The sequence below is a fragment of the Lepus europaeus genome, chromosome 14 (assembly GCF_033115175.1).
Source record: "Lepus europaeus isolate LE1 chromosome 14, mLepTim1.pri, whole genome shotgun sequence".
NCBI classification, from domain to species: Eukaryota; Metazoa; Chordata; class Mammalia; order Lagomorpha; family Leporidae; genus Lepus; species Lepus europaeus.
This window is the reverse complement of record NC_084840.1, coordinates 73,229,953-73,251,119: the sequence shown is the minus strand read 5'-3', so window position 1 is coordinate 73,251,119 and position 21,167 is coordinate 73,229,953.

Sequence of the window (21,167 nt, the reverse complement as noted above, 5' to 3'; positions counted from 1 at the left end):
CTCCAGGTTCCAAGGTGCCACTGGAGGCTGGGTGCTCTCCAATGAAGACACGTTAGTCCCTGTCCAGTTTCCACTGTGAGCTTTGCAAATGGTCCCTGATGCTTTCCCACCTTTTCATTTCACCCCCAATACTCAATCCAGTTCCAATTTGGGAAGGAATTCTCTATCTCTCTCTAATTAAATATGCAGCATATTGTGCCCCATTCATCTCTAGAACAGGGTGATGGAATGAGCTAGTGTGACAGACTAGAGGCCAGGGGTAGAGTGAATGGTGTTACCTTCCTCTCTTCCCTTATCAGTGGTATTTTCTTTTTTAAAATGAAAAATTATTTATTTGAGAGGGAGGGAGGGGTGGGGGAGGGAGAGAGAGAGAGAGAGAAACATGCTCCTGTCTGATGGTCTACTCTCCAAATGCCCACAATGGCCACCACTGGGCCAGGCCAATGTTGGGAACTCAGCCTTCCATGTGGGTTCAAGTACTTCAGCCATCACCTGCTGTTTCTAAGGATGCAGTGGAAAACTGATATCTGGAGTGCAGCCAGGACTCAAACCCAGGCACTCCAATATGGGATCTGGGTGTCCCAAACAGCAACAGTAACTGCCTGGCCAAACATCCACCCCTAATGATATTACTTCCAAATCTTGGTCACAGAGAACCAACTTCCCAGAGCCAAGAGGGCCATTCTTTGTTCAAGGATTTCTAAGTGGCTGAATCCTCATGTAAGCTTTTAAAATCCATTTGCAGGAAGTAATAATTCATTTCCTCATTTTTATTATTCAAAGAAAGTAAAATTGAGTGTGCAATAATGAGAGCAAACAGTGTTTGGGAAACAGCAGACAACAATAAGTAATAGTAAACTAATTTATTTAATAATATGGTGAATGGTTTTAGTTACATCATGTATCTTCTTCAAAAGCAATATAGCTATCTCTGAGAGGCTCTTTGAACTGTTGAATAGAGTCATCAAGCTCCCATTAAGATTTTGGGATTTCAAAGATCCCCAGTTAGAGAGTCCCTGTGGTATAATTTAAATGTATAAACAGAACACATTCTCTTATATTACTGAAGAATAGATCTTCATATTCTTTAGTTGCCCCGAAGGGACCTGACAAAGATGCAGAGGTCTATATTTGAGGGGTTGAAAGGAAAAGGGACATCATGAGAGCATTAAATCATTAGGGATAGGCTTAACAGATATGGCTACTCAACTGAAAGCCTTGAGAGAAAATCAACTACTAACAAGGCAGGAGATAAGAAGCAAATTTCACCCACTTTATTATATGTTGCTGAGTAGCATCTTTTTATGTGTAGGCCTAGAAACTAATAGAAAAGTCTATAGGTCTGCTGTTCAATTCCTCTCAGATTATCACCAAAATCATGACTTGTGCTCTGTGACCCAGCATGAATTTGAATATTTGGAAGTATGGCTACAGTCTTACTAAAGTTTGTTCTTATCAAGTTGTGATAAATGACAAGGTGCTTTTGTTCAAGGAATATTCTAAGGAGGAATCTCCAACTTGGACTGGGTATTAGAGTGGGCAAAGCAGTCATATTTGGATATTCATCTTGGAGAAGCATTTCTTTTGCTTTATTGAGGCGAAATTGATATATTAAAAAGCTGCATATGTTTACTGCATAAAACTTGATGAGCTTGCACAAATGCACACAGCCATGATACTATCCCAACAATCAAGGCCATACATTTCTAAAATCTCCAAACACTTTCTGTGTCCTTTTGAAATTAAGTTTATATAATTTTTGTGTTAAGAATTTTCACAAGAGATTTACCCTATTAACAAATTATATTAAAGTTAAAAAAAATTATTTGAGAGACACACAGAGAGAGAGACAGAGCTCCCATCCACTCCCATCTACTCCCCAGATGCATGCAACCACTAGTGATGGGCCAAGGCCAAAAGCCAAAGTTGAAGCCACCATCCAGGAACTCAATCCAGGTCTCCCACATGGTGGGCTGAGATTATTTAAGCCCTTGGTGCCTCCCAGGGGCTGCATTAACAGGGAGCTGGAGTCAGGAGCAAAGGCAGGTATTGAACCCAAGCACTGTGGTGTGGGAGGTAGGTGTCTTAGTTGCTAGGCCAACTGCTGGTTCCCCCAACAAATTTTGAAGTGCACAATATTGTGTTGTTATTTGTGGACATTATGACAATCACAAATCTATTTTTCTGCTTCTGTGAGTTTGACTATCTTAGATACCTACACTGAAGTGGATTCACAGAGTATTTGTTTTTCTGATTCTAGCTTATTGTACTTAGCACAATGTCATCCACATTGTTGCGAATGATAGGATTTCTTTCTTTTTTTAAGGCTGGATAGTATTTCATTGTACTTATACACCATCTTTTAAACATCCATCTGTAAGTGGACACTTGGACTGTGTATACACTTGAGTTATTGTGAAAGTTATTGTAATGAACATGGGAGAACAGATATATTTCAGAGAGTCTGCTTTCAAATCTTTTGGAGATTAACCCAGTAGTGATATTGTTGAATCATATGGAAGTTTTATTTAAATTTTACTGAAGGACCGACATGTTATTTTCCATAGTAGCTACACCAAAATGGTGTCATGATGATGTAATGGTGGAAAAGTACCTTCCTACATTCAATGTACAAGGGTTTTAGTTTCTCCATATCTTAACATGTGTTGTCCTTTGGAGAAGTATTGATTCTTAATTTAGATATCTTTCTTGAAAAAAGTTAAAAAAAATGTTGCCTTCATTGAACAAATCACACAAAGTCGATCTTTATCAAACTGACTTGGCACGAAGAAGGGATTCTCCACCTAGAGGACATAGTTCCAACAGAGCAGAGTGTTGGAATCTGAGCAGAGGAAAGCATGAGATTTTTAACTTTTATAGAAAGAGGGAAGGAGGTAGGAGAAAACAAGATTCAATAAAATGGATCTAAAGCCGAGCAAAGTTTCCTAACAGAATATTTAAGAATATATTGGGAAGGGGAGGTGGAAAGTAGCTGTTTCTTGCTTACTGGAAAGATGGAGTAAGAATAGATTAGCTTGAAACATCCAGAGGTTCACAACACTGAAGCCTGAGCTGTTCTGGGGAGCAGAGTGTGTCACTACAACCAACATTCTGTCAGTTTGGATGTTGGTTAGAGGCCACTGAACTCTTTTGAATTCCAAGAGTTCACCCCTGGACTAATTGTGGTGAAGTTTTTCAAAAGAACATTTTGCCACCTTCTCAAATTCTGCTTTTTTTTTTTTTTTTAATTGTTGCAGTTCTTGTCTGTGACTCGTGTGTTTAACCCTTGAGGAAACTCTTCATTTCTCAAATTGCATAGGCTTGTGTCATAGAAAGCTCTGGAAAGAATTTTACCTGATCCTGTGTCACCTGTGTTAGGTTAGCCTTTGAGAGTATTTCCTTTGATTCTTCACTTTGCTTTACATTTGCTTTTGGGGACAGAAAAGGTAACTGTCCAAACTACTTCTCACTCCAAGGTGTGACCAACACTGTGAAACAAAAATTTTTAATGAAATTCCTCAATTAAATGCAGCTTCCCTAACAGCTATTATTTCTAACCCGATGAACCTGTGGGTCTTGATGGTCCTCTCAGCTACGAATAAAACTGATTTGTTGCAAGGAGAGAGCAATCACTACTTAAAATATTGGAATGTTGGGGGAAATCTTGATTTTTTGGAAATGGTGAATGATGGATTTTTCAAGATCTGGGGTCCCTTCAGGATGTGGGGCTAACCCTCAAGGGAAACAGCTCCATGCGTGGAGGTTCTCAGTGAACAATGACTGCCCACGGGGCCTCCTGATGACTTTTGTTTTCCTAAATCTAATCCCGTGATAAACCTCTGGTTTCCTACACTTGACGTGCCTCTCTTTTACTAGTCCCAAATCCATCAGACGCATTGTGGTGGGCTCATTGTGAACAAACACGACTGACAGTTTCCTTCCTCAAAGTAAACAGGACCAGTACTTAGCCACAGTTCAAAGGGTTTATCACCCCCATGTAGCTATTCTTTTCAGGTGGGTGAGTAGGGCCAGCTCTAACTTCTAACTAAACTCCTTTTTGCGCCATCGACATTCCTAGTTTTTACTAGGAAGAAAAAGTACTGCAGGATGACAGAATCAGTGGCCTGGCCTCACAACCCCATTCTTTCACTGCTTTCTCATTGCATTAAGTGTCACTCGCCCATCCTCCTTGAATTTTGTTGCCACTTATGAACACACTTAATGGCAGCGGTGGCCTTGTTTCTGCCCTTGTGGACATTAGATTTCTCTCTGTTTTAACTCTGAGGAAATTTCTCCTAATCCGGTCAACACGGTATTTTCTTCGGCCTTCTTTCTTCTCATCTCATGGTTTCTGTTCTGTTGGTTCACTGGGGGAAAGATCGAGACTCGAGGAACCTCCCCTGGCAGAGGGGCCTCCCCTGGCAGAAGGGAACATTGAAGGTGTATGATGTCATGCCAAGTGCTCAGAAAGGACACTCTGGGAAAACAATGTCCCCCCGTCCAGCAGGAATCCACGACTGTCAGAATGAGGACGAGTTCTCAGGCTCTGCAGAAGACAAACCGTTCATATTTCCCATTGTTTCTTCAGGCACTTGCTTCCTTCTGTTTACTGCAGCTTTGGTAAACCAATGAGTCATGGTACCTATTTTTGAGTCCAAGTGACTTCCCTCTTCAGGTCCATTCCAAAAGCAGTCTCATCAGGGTTCTGAGCAGTGGCTCAGAGTTCTGAGTCTTCTTGGGGTTTGGCTCTATAGGCTGGGCCTCCTTTTGTAATATAGAAACGTATCTGAAGGAAAGGCCTTCAAGTGCCTTTTGGCTTCTTTGGTGGCACACTGCTTAGAAGCATTGAACCAAATCCCCTCTTTGCTTTGGGACTCTAAGCATCATGTTTGGGGCTTCATTAGCTGATTGTTAGTTTACTCTACTGGGGGGATTTTCTGAATACAACATCTACTATTAAATGAGGCCCTTTAGCATCCTGTAGGTAAGTGCTGTCAATAGCCAGGAGCGTGGGAAGGTGTTCTATAGGATGTTTTCCCAGGCAGGGGTTCTGGCCCAGGCCAGCAGAGTTTGGAGAGACCTGGAGAGGCTGTCCAGGGAGCTTTTCTGCCTCATGGGTTTAGGAAGAGGGATTCCTCTACAGAAAGCAGTAAGTGGGATGAAATAAGATGCACATTTTACATGCATGCTCTGTTTGTAAAAAGAGGAGATATATTTCATTTTCAGAAAAAGCACACTTTTTTTTTTTTTCTTTTTCAGGTTACAAGTACTGACCCAGGTTTATGTTTAACTGGCCAAGGAAAACACCAAATTGTTAGGGACCTTATTTCCTGAAGAGATCGAGCTTTGAGATGGCTTTCAGAAGGGGTAGGAGCTGATAGTTCTAGCTTGGGGGTTTTCCACTTCAAACCCTTCTTTTTTCCCAGGGCTATATTTATAGCACCCCATTGCTCTCCACCAATATCAAAATCTCATTTGGTTCTAGAAATTCTCTCCATATGTTTTCTATGACACATCAGAAAACCTGCGGGTTTGTCATCTCTTTGTCATTAACTTTGGGGAAATCATTTAACTTCTCCGTCTATAGTACACTATCTTCCATCTGTGAAGTAGGGAGAAAAAGTCTGTTGGGGAACCACAGAGAACTCTTGGTCAGCAGAGGAGGTGACATTTCACTTGCCCCTGAATGATGAGTAGACAGACCAGGGGAAGCGGGTAGGAATGAGAGAAGCGGGCTGGGAGGGGGTATTCCAGGCAGAAGGCATGCGTGAGTGAAGGCACTGAACAGAACAGGGAACCAAACATTTAAAGAAGTCGTGGATGGCCATGTGGCTGAGGCTAGAGTAGGCTGTGGGGCCAGGGCAGAGAGGGAGCCCAGCGGAAAGGAAGGGGGCAGACAAGGGAAACCAGATCTCAAGCTGCATGTGGAGTATTTTCCTAATTTGATATTAACCCAATAACAATATGGGGCTGCTGAAATGCTTTGGCAGGGAATTGGCTAAATGACACAATCCTCAAGCCATTGACATCAGAGAAGGTTGACTGAGGCGTGGAAAACTTTGGATTTCCTAGGCCCAATGCAAGCTTTAAAAACTATGAGGTAAACATAATATTGCCACATAAAACATATTTGCCAAATAAGGGCATTGATAAAAATAACAGGAAAATCTATTCTCATCATCGTCACCATCCTCTTTTTCATGTTTCCAAAGAGACGGGGACATTTTAACCATAAAGCCAAAAGGGAAAGACAATGTCAGAATAATGGAGATGGTTTATATTTAAGTGATCTGGCCTTATGAAGAAAAACTACATCGTTGTTGTTATTATTATTTTATTTTGACCTTGGGAAAGCTTTTTTCACAGCCTGGCATTCATTGGTGTGCTGGCTTTTGGAAACCACTGTCTAGGTAATTCAACGTATTCAGATCTCTGGAGGATGAGGAAAAATACTCTGCAGATGTAGATGACCTCGCCAGGGAGAGGGTGCTGTGCTGGAGTTGAGGGGGGTTGGTTTGAGGGGGGAGGAGGTCTCTAGGAAACTCCCTAAGAATGCCTGCAGCACAGTAGGCTCTCAGTAAATGCCATTTGAGGCTTAAGTTGAAGCTGGCCGCAATAGTAACAGCTAATCTCTACGTCATGAATATGCTGCATGCATTGCTTCATTGATCATTTTTGAGATAGATAAAAGAGGCGCACTCACTTACCTTTTGGCAGGGAAGGAAACAGGGCATCTGAGAGGCTAAAAGACTTGCAAAGTGAACGTTTGAACTCTTATCTGTTGACTTCAAGGAAAAGGAAGGGAAAATACAGTGAACGATGTCATAGTGAGAGATGAGTAGGTAGAGATGTAAAATGCAAGGGGTATAAACGGAGAGATTTAGTTTAGAGGAGAACAGGGAGAGAAAGAGAAGCACAGAGTAAAAGAATACTTTTGCTTCCTTATTTCCCTACTGCTTAACTAGGAGAGCGAATTGGCTGATTTATTGAAAGACAAAGTAAGATTTGTCTGCATTATGAATCCATCTACATGGATGGTATAAATAGAGCCTTTTGGGATTTAGCAAATCCTTTTACATTTTAACTATCTATTACTTATCTTGTCCCCAACTAACATTCAGAGCGAGACCAACTTTCTCACTCCCCCAGCATGTATTCCAACTGTCTCTCTCTTGTTCTTTGTGTATGTAGGTAAGTATTTGAAGGACAAAAACTAATTATTCATATGAGCTTTTCATCCCATGTGGCTACATCACCACACGGTGAGAGTCATGAGACAGGAAGAGATCACATGGCAAGAGAGAAAGCAAGAGAGACAGCCACACTTGCTTTGTGACAATCCATTCTTGTGAGAACTAGTCCACTCTGCAATTCCAGCATGAATCCTTTCCAAGGGTGACTCCCTGGTGACTTAGCCACATTTCACTAAGCTCTACCTCTCAAAGGTTCCACCACCTCTACCTCATCTCACTGAGGACCAAGATTCTAGCACAGGAAACATTTGGTGGCTCACTCAAACCATATCCCAAACCACAGGACATATTTGTATGGTAAACAATCTCTTTTTGTTTTGGTAGAATGGTGTTTTGTTTTAAATGTTGCCAATTCAGCTTCTGAATGGATATGTTCTGTAAGTATAAAATACACAGTTAATTTTGAAGACTTAATATGAAAAAGAATGTAAAATAACAACTTTTTATACAAACTGCATATTGAAGTACTAGTTTGAGTATGCTGGATTAAATAAAATATATTATTGACATTAATTCCCTCAATTTACTTTTTAAGATGATCTTTTAGGATGTGTTTATATGTTAGGTACAAAAGCAATGTAAATATGGGTCACACCAGTAGTTTCTTCAAACACTTTAAGGCAACATGAGAAAGCCAGATTTGTCTGACACATTTTGTCAATAAAAATTGAAATAAAGTGATAATCTTCATTGTGTCCAAACCTCTCTTGCTAGCATTTGTTGAAACAACACAGAGAAAAAAAAAATAACAAGGAATAACAATGTCAAAAGGTGAAACAAAAGAATTGCAAGACTATTAGTGTTTTAATGATTATGGCTTGAACAAGAAAGTTAGGGAAAGTGACGAATGAAGTCTGGATTTTAATGTGAGGGAGTTGATTGATTCTCTGTTTTAATTAATTCTCTCTGTTCTAGATACTGGCTATAAAGTAATACATTTCTTTTGTGACCTTTATGTTTGATCCATAGCCAATTATTTCTTCATCAATTAAAAAACAAAGTTGGCTTATACATTAGTCTCTATCTAATTTATCATGGTGTTGACAATAAATAATCTATCTAATTAGTTATTTATTCATTAAGAAAGCTCAGCAGCTCCATACACAAGTCTAGCTCTTTTTACACTGTAATTCTATTCAGAAGTGGTATGGAGAAATAAGCCCAGCTTTTGTGGAAATTCAGGCTATAAACACCAAATCCTTCTGGGAGTCCCCACCTGGGCAGGGTATAATGGATAGATCCTCTTGCTGTTTTTGGTGTTCAGACGAAGCTTGGTGAGGAGAAACAGTAAAACCCAACTTTCTGATGAAACTTTGAAATTCTAAGAAATTAGCTCTTAATGGGAGCAAGCATTTTTACTTTCTTGATGAACTATTTGAACTAATAGTAACATAGTATGCTCTTTGTATAAAATCCATGCACATGTCACAGATTGAACCAAGCCAGGTCTAAAATATTTGGAAAAGACATATATAAAATACAAATGAAAGCAGAAATGTAATATAGCAATTGTTTTACCCATCATTAATATTGCATTAGTTTATTCTAATCAAGCTAACGCTGCCTTAAAGTATACAGAAGAATGTGTATAGATTATATATAAATACTGTGTTGTTTAAGGGTCTTGAACATCCATGGATTTTGATATTCATGAAAATCAATCCCCCATGAATACTGAAGGAGGATTTCTAATATATCCAGACTATATGTGCTATAGCAATAGTATTTCAAGGCTATGGCCATGATCAGTAAGAAGGTGTTTTTTTTTTTTTTTTTTTTTGACAGGCAGAGTGGACAGTGAAAGAGAGAGAGACAGAGAGACAGGTCTTCCTTTGCCATTGGTTCACCTGCCAATGGCCGCCGCGGCTGGTGCGCTGCGGTCGGCACACCACGCTGATCCGATGGCAGGAGCCAGGTGCTTATCCTGGTCTCCCATGGGGTGCAGGGCCCAAGCACTTGGGCCATCCTCCACTGCACTCCTGGGCCACAGCAGAGAGCTGGCCTGGAAGAGGGGCAACCGGGACAGAATCCGGCGCCCCGACCGGGACTAGAACCTGGTGTGCCGGCGCTGCAAGGCGGAGGATTAGCCTATTGAGCTGCGGCGCTGGCAAGAAGTTTTTCTAAATGATCTTTAGCTCGCTCAACCCAATACTCCACGGTGTCTGCTGGTCACCATGGCTGACTTTCTGAGAAGCACCCATAACTAACTGAGTCTTTGCTTCTGCTGAGTGAAGACAGTTTACATGTGACACAAGTGGCTTCTGCTGTGCTTTCCACACCATCAGAAAAGTTGTGTTCTAAAGTAGCAGTGTGTCAAATGTCACGGAGAAATGGAAGGGCGAATGTCAGTCCACCCACATCTTGCCTCTTGAACAGTGGATTTTTGCCATTCTGTAGCTGACCGTCTTCTTGCATTTGGCACAATCTCCCTCTCCTTCCTTCCTTCCAACCTTTTCTACCATCCTTGACTGCTCCTTCTTGGGGTTCTCAGTCAACGCCTCTTCCATCTACAAGGTGGTTTTTCCCAGCTTGTAACTGTGAGCTTCTCTTCTCACTGTACATCCTTCCCGTGGGAGCTGGCAGGAGCACATGCACCCCAACTCTGTATTTCTAGCTCAGGTTCCTCTCCTGAGTTCCAGTTGAATTGGTACAAATGCCAACTGGATAGTTTCACTCTAAGACTCCAAATTTACAAAAGTCAAACTGAAGTCGTGTTCCTTTCATATCTTCCCTCTTGTCCTTTCTTTATAGTGTTTTCTTGGTAAGGGGCATCAAAACTCCACCCATTGCCCAAGCAGAAATTGAATCATTCTTAACTTCTCCATTGCTTCCCACATGAATTCATTTCCAAATACACAGAGATGGAGTGGAAGAGAGAGGAGGCATCTGAGAAAAAGGATTAAGTAGGAGGCTAGAAGAGCTCAGTTCTGTCCTGCAAAATGCCTTGAAAGTATTGCTCAGAACAGAGAACCACTGGCGGGTGGGGATCGCTTTGTCTGATGCCTGTGTCATTCTCAGTTATTCTGGGTGGCTGGTGGATTCCGTTGTCTCTGGAATTCTAGGGGCCCATTTGGATCCTAGATTTGGGAACTTCTGACTCTATACTTCTACTTGCTACCCTCATGTGAACTTCAATCACCTTGTAAAAATCCAACTTGAAAATAATTGCGTCACAGATGCCATTTTCTTCTTTTTTCTTGACTTTACCTGTAAAGGGATAGTGGAATCGACCATCAGCATGATGTGTTGTTACAGGATAAATAGATGTCAGGAAGCTGACTGCAGCCTTCAGAGGGAACTGACTCACTCTCGGCAGTAAACGCTATGGAAACAGAGGCCATCTATTTCATTTCACTGCATTTTATTTCTTTTTTCTCTGAATCAGTCTTGATCCGGAAGTACTGACCCTCAGTGAGACTTTTATGTTATAAAGTGGCAATTACAATTACCCATCTTGCTTAGTTCCTCTCCTCCTCTTCTCTCCCCTTTGCCACTCTTTCTGCGTCTTATTTCGTATTACTTTTCTCTTGATAGACATTTGCTTTGGAAGGGAATACAAACTGGTCAAAGGTATGGGCTTGTGTTTTGTGCCTCTGGGCATGTGAGGTGTGGCAGGGAGCTCCAGGGAGGACCTGGGATGGGGAAGAGAAGAGGGCACACAAAGGCAGGTCACTTTGCTATGCCTAGAATTGCCTTGCCTGGGAGTGCTGGCAAGATAAATACCAGTGTTCCCCAGGTGAACCACAGGGCTGCTGAGCCAGCCAGGTTTCTCAGGAAAATGTGTGCCTTTTGCTCCACAGTCTTGGGGGCAATGAGCAACTTCCCTCTTTTGTGTTCCATCAGGCCTTTCGTTGGAGGTCACATCCCTGGCTTACCTCACTTACCCTCCGGTGGAAAAAGAACTGAGCATGAAGACATTCTGAATGTCTGAGCTGTTTGCTGGAGGTAAGAGGAAGAGGAAAAACTGCCCCTCATTCTTGCAAACTTGTTTTGGTTTCTTCTGAGTGACTGAGATGTTGCTATAAACCTATTTTTGTTATGTAAATGCAGCGTCAGCCCCCACTCCACATGCTGCTTCCAATCCCCTCCAAAATTCCTAACTTAGAGGAGAGGTAAACAGTAGTTAGAAGATGCCTGAATGGGACCTCCCATTCAGAGGACTACATCATGGTATAGGTGACAATTTCTGAGTAACAGTGAGGCGTGATGGGTGTTTGGGCAAGTCTTCTCTCTCGGGTCTTCTGACTGCATATTTGGATCAACCACTGTTGATGCAGGGCTTGCTCACCTGAGTAAGAGAGGGTGTTAACTGCTTGGAGGGAAAGGAAACAAATCTCTCCAGGCCTCTACCCTGAAGGTGTTTTCAGAACCCCTGGAAAGTCAGGGTCTGTGACAGAGACTGCATTCCCAGTGCCTACAGGGAGGCCTGGCACCTGGGGCGCATTTTAGTATCCAGAGACTAAAGGAATGATTGACATCCACAGTACGAGAGTATGCTGTGTGCTCTGGAAGAAGGAAGCAGTCCCTGTGCGGTGGTCAGAGAAGCAATCTTAGAGTATTTGAGATGGTTCTTGCAAGGGGGAAAATTTAAAAGGTGTGTTCGCTGGAGCTATGGATGGATGGGTCAACTGAGAATGTACCAGTCTGAGCTTGACAGAAATGTGCTGGAGACAGGAGGGATTGCAAATAAAAGATCAGAACACACCCTGAAGGGTACCACTTGGCTCAGGAGCACTGTAATTATTACTATTATTTCTTTCTGTTGAAGGTCAACAGTGGGGTGAGATCAATTAACGCCACCATTCTTATTTATGACATGGACCCGGAATGACTCCAGGTCTGGTTGAACTCTTGTCTCTGAGCTCCAGTGCAGAGTACTTGCATGATTTAAAGCAGGTCAAGGCCATAACCAAGGAGAATAGAAGCCCATGCTCCACTGAGGGTGTGAATGGCAATGGCTTTATCTGGGAAGATGGTGTGTTTCTCCCTTTGAAGTGTTTTTACTAAATATTGAAGTGTATTCCCTTGTACTTGACTTCTTTGTTTTTTCTTTCTGTGGAATGGTTGACTAAGTTAGAGAGTTCATTTGGTCACTATTTGCAATAGGATACTTGTAAAGTCATCTTGGAGCGGCATTCAGCTCCCATCTCAAATGTTTGCATTTACAACACAGATAGACAGAGATAATACAAAAGACAAACCCATTTCCTCCTAGTGCTCAGTGTAACCCAAGGATAGACACCAGGAAGTCTTGGTCTTCAAAAAATCCTTTTGATGGGTCTCATCTTCTCCCTCGATCTCCCTAAACAGAATATTTTTTCAGAATATAATAAAATAGATTCAAGAGACAAAATCAAAACTGAGGCTGAAGTGAAAGTAGCAAGACAATCCCTGTTTCCAAGGAGCTTATACTTGTAATTTATTGGGGATCTGGTATAGCTCATCTATACAAGAGGGGGAAAAAACCTACTTTTCCAGCAGAGCAATATTCAAATATATACAAATCAGTTGGATGCAAATGAAGTTATGTGATTTTTGAAGGGACACACAGCAAAGGAGATAAAATGCATGCTGAAGGGCAAGACATCCCAAACATAAAGTGGCTTGAGTGGATGTATTTTTGTCAGAACATTTGGAGACCAAAAGGTTCTGACTCAGAGTGGAAAATGCATAATTTTTTCACGTACTGACAGGGCCGTGAGCTGGAAGGGAGGGGGACAGGAAGTAGGTTGTACACTTTGCTCCTCGTAACCTCTTGTGCAGAACACAGAAGGATTTACATTAAGCGTTGCTTTTCTATCTTGTTGATTGCTTTCAGAAATGTTAGCTGAATCAGTCATGCCAACCTTTAAAATCTACGGAGAAACAGATTCGAAGACAGAACAGAGATTTTTACAGCTCCACTGGAGCTCGCTGGATTAGCAGAGCTTCGATGCTGATAGTATTTCTTATTTAGCTTCCGTGACAGCTTCCTATGAGCCCAAAGCATCTTATAAGACACTATCTCATTAATTTTTCAACATCCTAGTGAGGGAGGTGGTGCAAAGGGTAATTTGTTATCACTGTATGGATTCAGAAATGGAATGAAGCTACTTTTTATGAAATGATTACGAAATTAGGCTGGTTCAAGCCAACAAAGTTTTTTTGACTCCGTTTCTAGAGTCTTCATGCTGAACTCTCATCTTCTCATGTCTCTTTGATCAGATGGCTGAAACACCAGAAAGAAAAAGAATAGACACATTTTGGACAGATTACAATCTTCTTAGGTTTTTACCTTTGGGTTTACTTTGTACTTGAACACTTGAATGGAAAAATCTCTAATCTTCAAAAAATTATCTCCATCATTCTAAAACCCCAATATTCTTTTTATGAGTGTCTGCATCTAGCTTTCACATTTCCACTGAAGAGCTTTTCTGTGTGATATTTCCTCTTTTCCATCTTCTTGAAAACATAGTGAACTCCAGGGAGCTCATAAACTGCAGAATTTAACTTCGCATCTCCTGGTATCTACCACAGTGTCTGCATAAGGTAGGTATTCAGGGACTATTAATTGAATGCATGGTTCTATCCATGTGTTAACAAGGTAGAATGCACCTGCAAAACCTGTAAGTATTAGTTGCCTTTAGTTAAAATTCTCCTCAGCAGAGGCTTGGGGGATATATAGGTCCAGAATACAGCATTGCTCTCTTGACAATGCTTAGCTTGGATGAGTTACTTATTTTGTTTTGGTTTTCATAGGCCTGTACTTAGAATTAAGTGTTCAAAGAGTTGAAGGTTTAGGCCTCTTCCAAAATGATTTTAATTTCTTTTTGGAACAGAGATATCCTAGGGCCCGCCAATTAGTCCTACAATAGGTATGGGCTCAGGTGGGCCATCCACAGTTTTTCTGGACTCTCCCAGTTTCCCAGATCCACCACAGGCTGTCTGGTTCAGCAGGCCCCCATTCATCACACATGGCCAGCTGACAGTCTGACCACGGGAAATAGTTTGCCTTTCGTGATTTTTCTTGAGTAGTGATGGCTAAAAACTTTCGTCTTTCTCTAATGTCTCTGAAACACTGACTCCAAGGCACTGATGAGAAATAAAATGAGTTTTTCACCACAAAACCAATAAACAGAAAATCCCATCTAGAGAATTCTGCTTAGATCACAGGTGATCTGACTAGTTAGACCTCCAGGAGCTTAGTGATGGGGGAGCCCCTTCTCCAGCTGTCTAGAAGGGAGGCTGCTGTCCATCACAGAGCCATGAAGGGTGGGGGGAGGGGAGCGATGGATGTAGAAGACATAGGCACTGCCCTCAGGTGTTCCCTTGGGGCGTTAGGCATTGGGTGGTCACCTCTGTCCACGTCTGTCCCCATCCTTTAAAGGCCAATTTACTTTCCAGGCCAGGGATCCTGAACTTTAGGTGAGCAATAAAATTAATTTAAATAGGTGGAAAAAAAAAAAAAAAAAAGAAAGGTGACAGGGACTCGCTCCTTAGTTTTTAATTTCTGAGTGCTCCTGGCCTCCTGAAGAGACAGCCAAGACTTTAAAGGAGCTCCCAAGATATTAAAACGTGGAAGAAGACCTGAACCCCCTTTTTTTCCACTGGGCATGCAAGATTCAAATTCTCTCCCATAGTATGGAAAGTTTGCTTGGTTTTAGCTTGTCCCTCCAGGAAACTCAATTAAATTGTACCAGGCAGGATTTTTTTTTTTTTTTTCTATTTTGTCGACAATTTCATTTATGGGTTTGGAGTTGAGGGACAAGCCCTATAGGGAATATAGGTTCTAGGAAAAATTTCTACTTCATTTGAAGTTCAGACTTTTTAAAAAATTTTTATGACTTTTTTTTAATCTGTGCTATAGGCTTCACTCGTTCTGGTGTATTTAAAAAACTGTCTTTTAGTTTCACTTTGGAATCTACCTTTTGAGTTACATTCATTTCCCTTTGCTCCCTGTGGTTTGTACTAGTTTTGTGGCTGGGATGTCAATTTGGTCACCTTGACAATACGGCATATTTGTACAAAATAAAGCAACCCTGACTTTCATTTGCACCTTACTGGGTTAAGATAAATTTAGTCCATGTCTATCAAAAGCAGAAATCAATTCTTTTTCCCATCCTGCCAATGAGGAATGGATTTTCTTGCTCAGGTTTCTACTTCTTCAGAGCAGCAGTAATGATTGTCTAATGACTTTGTTCTGATCCAGGCTAAACAATGGCGCCCTTCTGCTTTCTTCTCTCCTTTTCTTCTCTCTGCTCTCTGACTCTGCTGTCAGTTTTAACCACGTTCAGCAACAGTTGGTAGGGGCCAGAATTATTTTCCTGATTTGATTGACAAGGATAGATAGAGAGATATAATGGAGTGACTATAAAGGGCCATTGCCATGGCACAGCGGGTTAAGCCACCACCCACAATGCTGGCATCCCAACTGGGCACAGGTTCTAGTCCTGACTGCCTGCCTGGTCCACCTCTCTGCTAATGGCCTGGGAAAGCAGCTGAAGATAACCCCGGTGCTTGGGCCCCTGCACCTATGTGGGAGATTCAGATGAAGCTCTTGCTTCTGATTTTGGCCTGGCCAAGCCCTGGGCATTATGGACATCTGGGAAGTGAACCATCAAATGGAGGAAGGAAGATCTCTCTCTGTTGCTCTTGCCTTTTAAAATAAATAAAACAAATAAATATTTTTAAAAAGGCCTTATGTCAAATGAGAAACATGAAGGATTATGCATTGAAGAACAGATCATAATGCAATTGTGTTAATTGGCCTCAGAAGTTTTAATCTTTTTTCTCCCTTTTTCTCCCTTATTAAAGTAATCGGTTTATTTCAATTTGGGTATGCCCAAAGTTAATATTCAATTCTTTCCTCATTTTTGTACATGAATATGATGTGTTATCAAACCTTGTCCAGGAGGGCAGTGGAGGATCGTCCAGGTGCTTGGGCCCCTGTACCCGCATGAGAGGCCAGGAAGAAGCACCTGGCTCCTGACTTCGGATCAGCATAGCGCCGGCCGTAGCAGCCATTTGGGGAGTGAACCAACCTAAGGAAGACCTTTTTCTCTGTTTCTCTCTCTCTCTCACTGTCTATAACTCTACCTGTCAAAAAAAAATCTTGTACTCTAGAAGTAAAAATGTAAAAGCAAGCTTCCCTTTATCGAAAATGCAGAGGAATTCAAAAAGTCAAGGAAATTAACCAAGTATGTGTACCTCTTTACCGAAATAATGATGGAAGCATTGTTCTCTCTGAATGAAGCATTCCAATATGACAAGTACAGTTTGTGGATATAGTAAAACAAGTGGGCCTTCCAGCTGTTTGTTAGCATTTTTTTTTTTAACCCACGGTCTTAGGGGTACTGGGCCCAAGCAAGAATAAGACAGACATTCACAGAAATGCTGGAAGTGTCTTAGCAATCCTGCAGTTAGGAAACTGGTGACTTCTTGATCTGGAAAGGTTTAGGATAAAAGTAGGGAGGGAAGATTGAGCCAGGAGATTCTCATTGACTTTGAACCTCAATTAGATTTTGGATGAATGTGTGCTGAGAAGGTAGAACACAAATAGGTGTGGGATGGGACTGTTTGGAGGCCAATGAGAGAATAAGTTTCCTGAAGGTGATTTCAGACCCAAGCTAGTTCTGAGTCATCAACAAAGAATATGGTCTAGCTTTTAGTGACCTACAATTTCTGAGACAGGTCTGATTCAGGAATTGTGTTCTATTGTTTCTATGTGTGTGAAGATATGAGAATCACCATCTGATCCAAAAATCACTCATATCCCTTGGGAAGAGTTAGGAAACAAACTGTGAGTTTGTCACTCAGGTTGTGTGGCTTCAGTTTGCTCATTTATAAAGGAATGCTTAGATAATTTCTATATTTATTTCTAGAATTAATTCTAGAATTTCTAGAAACAAATTCTGTGTTCATTTCTACAGTTTTGGGTGCTGTATGCTTTGGTGCAAAGCATTAGATCATTTACTCTATCTTCAATTCATTTATTTATAAAGAAGAGTCATTATTTGTTAAGCATTCACTATTTCTTTGAGATATTTTTCATTTGCAAGTATTAATTTGGAGCTCAAAGCCCCACTCCTAACTGTGATAGCTGCAACTAGCCAATTGGGTGATTTTTTTTTTTTTAACAATTCAGGTTAGAAGTTGCTATGGTAATTGCCCCCTGTTTAGTCAATAGCAGAGTTAGTAGTAAAAATGTCAAAAATTTAACAACCCACCAGGCACTTTTTCTAAGCTGCCCTTAAGGCAGACACAGCCAAGTGCTATCAACTTAGATCTGAAATCTGAACTCAATCCCTGTGTTAGAACAGGGCCTATGTTTGCATCTGACTGCAGGAGACAAGGTGGGAGGAGGCAATCTTTTGTCAAAATGGGCCCGACCTTGGGAGATAATATAAGGAGCTTTATTTTCCCTACTTCTTTCTCAGCGTGGTGTTTTGTTTGTCCTGCAGTCCTGCAAACAAATACTGAGCAAAGGCTCATGTAAATGAAGACTGTGTGTTCCTTCAAGGGAGGCCTAGTTTGCAAACAGAATCCTGAAGACCAGAAAGACATGCTGGAGCCATTATGGGTAGGTGCCTGTGAATTCCATCTGAAGAGCACCTTGGGTACCCTCAGCTGAATACCTGCAAGATTTGTCTTCTGATGCAAGAAGGAAGATTTCTTATCTCTGGTCAAACAGTAATGATCAAGTTAAAGATTCCACTTTCCAAGGTTTAAGACTTGGGAATTGGGACTCCTCTGAGCATTCTCACGGAGGTGAGATCCAGAGCTGAGTAAGGGGTAGATGGACATTCACTTTTATAAATTACACTATCCAAGGTTTTAAGAAAGGTATTCCCATTAGAAAAAAACAAATACATTAATTTGTGTTATATCCCTGAGAAAAGTTTGTGTATAGTATAACATACAATAGTCAGGGAAGAGGTACATGAATAAGGAAATTAATGCATAAAGAGATGGACAAATGAAAAATCTATGGAATGAGATCAGTCTCACAAATGATATTCCAGAAGTGTTAATTATGTGCTCAGCCCTTCATCATAGCATCTGACCCATTTCTGCTCCACTTGCTTGACTGATCATGGCTACTTTGACCTCTGTTCTAGTCACTTTCCTCCAACTTCCAAAATATTTCTTAGACAACACAAACTAGAAGTGAATAGGCGTGAGTGCATGTATTTTATTTCTTCATGGCTTTCCATCATGACTTGTGATCTGATTTTCTTTTATCTCTGGCCATGCAATCCGATAAAAGTTAGATCAGGATTCCACTCAAAATTTCCCTTAATAATCCAAGACTTAATTTCTACAATTCCAATTCTTCTAGAAATTTGGAGTGTTCAACTAATCACTGTAGAGGAATAGAGTTATTTCATATTTTATATCTGTTTTGAAATCTCATAATTTTGGAAATTACTCATGTGAATTCTGTAGCATGGAGGACATAGAAAAAAAATCTCCTGAGTAGGACTATAGGCTCAAAATACATATGTAGATAGAAGAATCTCATGCAAATAGTAGATTAAAGCTTTCAGAGAACAGACTCAAATAGGTGCTCAGTTAATGCTTTTTGGGTAAATAAATGAGTGAAAAAATTTTGGATAACTCCTTTCTTACGGTATATCACTGTCCATTTAGGTTCCTTAATATTTAAACATTTAAATATTTTTATTTACAGTTTATGTCTGAATTTAAATTATTTTTGACCTCATTCGAGAGGCATTTTTTAAATTTGAGAGGCAGACAGACAGAGACACATAAATGGAAAGAAAATTTCCATCTGCTGGTTCATTCCCCAGATACGCACTGTGGTTGGTGTTGGGCCAGGCCACAGCCAGGAGCAGGAGACTCAGTCCAGATTCTCAGATGACTAGTAGGAACCCAACTACTTGATCTATCACCTACTGTCTCCCAGGGTATGCATCAGCAGAAAGCTGGAGTTGGGAACAGAGCTGCGACTCAAACCAGCATAGGCACTGTGATACTGGACATGGGCTTCTTCTTCTTCTTTGAATGCTTATTTTGTTATATGTTGATTTGAAAGGCAGAGCAACACTTGGATCTGGGCCAGGCTGAAAACAAGAAGCTGGAACTCTATCTGGGTCTCCATGTGTGTGGCAGAGACGAAAGTGCTTGAACCATCGTCTCCTGCCTCCCAGGATTTGCATGAGATGGACTTGAGATTGGAAGTGAGGTAGCCAGGACTCCAACCAGGTACTCTGAAATGGGATGTGGTTTTCCATTGCACTCATTGAGCTTGGGTGTCTTGACTGATAGGCCAACACTGGCCCCAAGAAACATTTTTGAGCATGGCTACCATATGCTATATTGTGTAATTAGTGCTGACTTCAAAGTGGAGGATAAAGTGGACAGGAAGGATCCTATGGAAGGATCTACCACTTGAGTGGTAGAAATTGAGGTTGACTATATCAGGCAATATAATTTAAAAACTGTGAAAAGTCCTACAGAGTAAATCAGCAGGGTGTTGAGAGAAAAGCATAGAGGAAGGTGAAAGGCACACTTCAGATTAGATATTCCAGATGGATTAGAGGGGATAAATCTTCACACATGTACTCTTCATGTCTTTTTCTCTGTGAACTTGACCATTGAAAAGTGGCTGCCCAGACTTGACTACACAGAGGAAGACAGCACCCTCCAGAACTACACAGAAACAACACCGAAGGTCCCTGGGTGGTGAGTGATCGTTTGCTCTGGGCTGTGATGTGAAGGAGACCAACGTGCTGTAGATTGTGAGAAGTAATAGGCAAATACAATAGATTATTATTAGGGGACACTAAGTACTCCTTCAACATTATTATAGGGGACACTAAGTACTCCTTCAACATTCTGACTGACCAGATAAAGAGCTAAGTAAGATTCAAACAAAAAGTACTATGGAAATTCAGAGGAGGCAAACATGATTGAAATTGAGACTAGAACATGTACTGGTATATGTCATTTAAAAGGCTAACCTGCCACAACAAAGCTTTCCAGACTGAAATATCTGCTATTCCAGTGCCCAGAATCAATGATACACATGTCCGATTTTTATTACAGCAGCATTCTTCCCCATTTGCATATTACTTTATAGCTTACAAAATGCTGTAACATTTCTTATTGCACTTAATCTGCATAAAAAATAATTAACTGTTAGAATGCCCATTATGTTCCATGCACTGGGCTGGGTTTGTAGGTAACTTATCAAACTGAGCTTTTGTTTTAGAAGTGATTTCCCTAAAGGACCAATTAGAAAGACAAGTAGTTGTCTCTAGTGAAGATACTGTTATCCTGATTCTTGTGCATCTGTTACCCAGGATCCAGAACATTAAGTACTATGCCCAAAGTTGCACACACTAGTTATGGCTCTATTTACTGAATCAATGCTGCTCAACTCAAACAGCAAGATAGTGAACATTTCTAAGGCTTATAAAATATTTTTATGAAGTAATTAATAATTTTATGTATATTTTAAACTTCACTTTTGCAAGTTGGCTGAAAAGAATAAATCGTATTGATCATATTAAGTGAGACTGTCAAGTCTGAGCTTATTAAGTTCTTTTTTAAAAAAATATCTATTGATTTATTTGAAAGGCAGAGTTACAGAGAGGCAGAAGCAGAGAGAGTGAGAGAGAGAAGTCTTCCATCTGCTGGTGTACATCCCAAACGGCTGCAACCAGCCAGAGCTGGACTGATCTGAAGCCAAGAGCCAAGAGCTTCTTCCAGGTCTCCCACATGGGTGCAGGGACCCAAGGACTTGAGCCCTCCTCTACTGCCTTCCCAGGCCATAGCAGAGAGCTAGATTGGAAATGGAACAGCAGGGACTCGAACTGGCATGCATTTGGGATGCCTGCACTGCAGGCGGCCGCCTTACCCATTATGCCACAGTGTAGGCCCCCATGAGTTTATTAAATTCTGAAAGCATAC